Source organism: Schistocerca gregaria, chromosome 5 (genome assembly GCF_023897955.1).
Source record: "Schistocerca gregaria isolate iqSchGreg1 chromosome 5, iqSchGreg1.2, whole genome shotgun sequence".
Lineage (NCBI taxonomy): Eukaryota > Metazoa > Arthropoda > Insecta > Orthoptera > Acrididae > Schistocerca > Schistocerca gregaria.
Window position 1 is genome coordinate 96,548,831 of NC_064924.1, and position 3,501 is coordinate 96,552,331.

A 3,501-nucleotide genomic window follows, 5' to 3' on the forward strand; every position below is an offset into this window, starting at 1 on the left:
TTCTGAAAACATCGATCATATGAAAACCAACTGGCATTTCTCTCACATGACATCCTTAAAGTCATGGATCAAGGTGGTCAGGCAGGTACAGTATTTCGTGTTTTCCGTTGACTCAGTACGACACCCATATTTATAGCCGAAGTACGATCATGTGGATATCAAGCGAAATTTGTGATTTGGTTGTGGATTTCTTGATAAGGGCGAACGCAGCACGTTATCTCGGATCGAGAGTCATTGTCAGATGCAGAAGTAAGTTCGGGCGTGCCTTATGGAAGTATGTTGGGACCCTTGCAGTTCATGTAGTAAATTAATGACCTCGCAGACGATATTAGTAGTAATCTTTCACTATTCGCAGATGATGCATTATCTCTAATGAAGTAATATCTGAAAAAAATTTGCACAAATATCCAGTCGGATCTTGATATTTCAAGGCGGTGCAAAATTGACAGCTGCTGTAATTACTCAGAAATGTAAAATTGTGCACTTCGCAAAACGAAAGTGTATACTACCCCATGGTCACAGTATCAACGAGTCAGTGTGTCACAATTAGAACTGGTTAACCCTTACAATACCTGTATGTAAGAATTTGTAGGTATATGAAATGGAATGATCACATAGACTCAGTCGTAGCCAAAGCAATTGGCAGATTGTGATTCACTGGTAGAGTACTGGGGAAATGCAATCAGTCTAGAACGGAGATTGCTTACAAAACACCAGTGCGACACATCTTAGAATACTGCTCAAGCATCTGGGAGCCGTACCAGACGGGATTAATAGAGAAGGGCAGCACAAATGGTCAAACGTACGTTTTTCACATTTGGAGTGATGCTGAGATGTGGAAGACATTAAACTGGCTGACGCTTAGAGATGTCGCAAACTACCTCTACAAAGACTACTTACAAAGTTACAGGAGCCAGCGTGAAATAATGAGTCTAGGAACCTACTACATACCGCTCCCACATCGATCACAAGGACAAAGTAAACTAATCACAGGAGTAGCAGAGGCGTTTAAACCATCACCAATAAACAGCTCCCGCCCCCCTTCCACACACACTAGATTCTTTTAATAATCGACCTCCCATGTATAAAACAACTTCAAAGTATTAAATATTTAATGTTAAACACGAGAGCGAGAAAAAGTTTCGGCACTTTTCAGGCACGTTCTGACCTCCACGTATTTTCTCTTTAATGGAGAATACTATTAACAAACAGAAGGAGTCGCAATGGGGAGTCCACTCCCGCCTGTGGTCGCGAATTTCTGTGTGGAGTACTTCGAGGAGGAAGCTTTGGCGTCATCCAAATGGAAACGTACTTGTTTCCCCAGTTATGTGGATGACACGTTCGTGATCTGGCCCCAGGGAAGGGACAAGCTCCTATACTTCCTTACACACCTGAACTCCATGCATCCCAACATTAAATTCACTATGGAGACTGAAGCAGAAGAAAGATTACCATTCCTGGACGTTATGGTCAAAAGAAGAGCGGATGGCACCCTGGGTCGCAGGTTATACAGGAAGAAAACGCACATCAACCTGTATTTGCATGGGATAGCTGCCACCACCCTTCGCAGAGGGATGGGATGCTAAAAACACTGGTGCACAGGGCGCACACCATCTCTGACACAGAGAGTCTGCCCCATGAGCTGGAACATCTTAAAACTGTATTCTGGAAAAACGGGTACTTGGAATGGCAGATCAGACGCACTCTCCGTCTCAACTGTACAGTACAGTGTGTGGAGACGGAAGAAGTAAGGGTGGAAGAGATAGCCACTGCCTGTATACCGTATACTGGCGACTATCGGGGAAAATAGGACAAATATTGAGGGAACACCAAGTAGGAACTGTCTTTTACCCACCCAATAAAACACAAGCATTATTGGGAAGTGTCAAAGACGATCTCATCTGCTTCGTACCAGGCTACACTGCATTGTTGCCAAATTTATTCATTATGGCGGCGATGACGTCATTCAAGATGGCGCCATGTAGACTTGGCAACATCACATGACGTCATCCAAGATGGCGGATTTTGGCAGGAGAATAGTCCAATTGTGCTACGTTCATTAACCTAACCTCAAGAAATAATGGCGGGAAGTTTGAATTTTGGCGGGAAAGTAGTCCAATTCTGCTACTTCCACTAACCTAAGCCTTCAGAAGAAAAGAAATAGTAGGAAGTTTGAATTCCAACAGGATAATGCATGCAAAACCGTACTTCTCTTTATTATTATCATTCATTATTATTGATTATCATTTATTAACATTTATAATCATTTACTATTATTTATTATTATTGACCTGCCTCCACTAGAAAATTCCCCCCAAATTCAAATTCCAACATGATAATGGCTGCAAAATCTTACTTTTGTTTATTATTCATTATCATTTATTAACATTCATTATCATTCATTGTCATTCATTATTATTTATTATTATTGACCTGCCTTCACTAGGAAATTCCCTCCAAATTCAAATTCCTGCATGATAATGGCTGCAAAACCTTACTTTTGTTTATTATTATTCATTATCATTTATTAACATTCATTGCCATTTATTATCATTCAATATTTATTATTATAGGCCTACCTCCACTAGAAAATTGCGCCAAATTCAAATTCCAACACGATATTCTCTCGAAAACTGTACTTCTATGTATTATTATCATTTATTATTTATTCAAGATGTCCGATTTTCTCGGTGAGAAAGCCATTCTCCTTACATTCATCACAAAAATCTATCACAAGTTCAAATCCCCAACACCATAATTGATCACACGTAAGAGCTTTCTCCGTCACTCAAGCCTATCATAATCGTGCGTCAAATAATAAACTGCACTTATAGTAACGTAATTCACGTCCTTTGATTTTGCAGGGGGGAAGGGACTGAAGACTTTGTTTCAAGTAGTACGGTCATCACTTTTCTCCAACACAGTCAGCACACACATCTTTGATATCGCAGTGCAGTCACCACGACGTCCGCGCTCCAGCTGAATTAGTTCAAATCCTCGCCACCCCCTGGCAGCGCGCGGAGACACTGCCTACGCCTGTCACGTGAGGCGGCCAGCCACTAGCGCGGGGGGCGAGCACAGCGATCGCTCCCACGTCGTAACCATGTTTTCGCTGGACACGCTGGAACTTGTCGAGTTTGACGTCAGAGCAGCCCCTTGTCCGCTCACCAAGTGTATTCGTTGCCTCCACATGTTTCCCGCCAAAATTGTCCCCCTCGGAGCTGAACCGCACAACAGTCGGCCATTTCCCTGCAACACTTTCGGCGCCACATTCAAACCTGTCGATGCTGACCGCTCACCGTCCACCACGTGTCCCTGTGTCAGCGAGAATGCAGTTCTGCACTTTTGGCGGCAAAGTTTGCTCGATAGTGGAATTCGCCATGACTATATAACAGCACGTTTTGACCACACTAGAACGCCCGCTAATTGACTCGCTCTCGCGCGCTCGTGATAACTGTACAATCTTACTTAAAAACCGTCTTGATTGCAATTTTTTTTTAT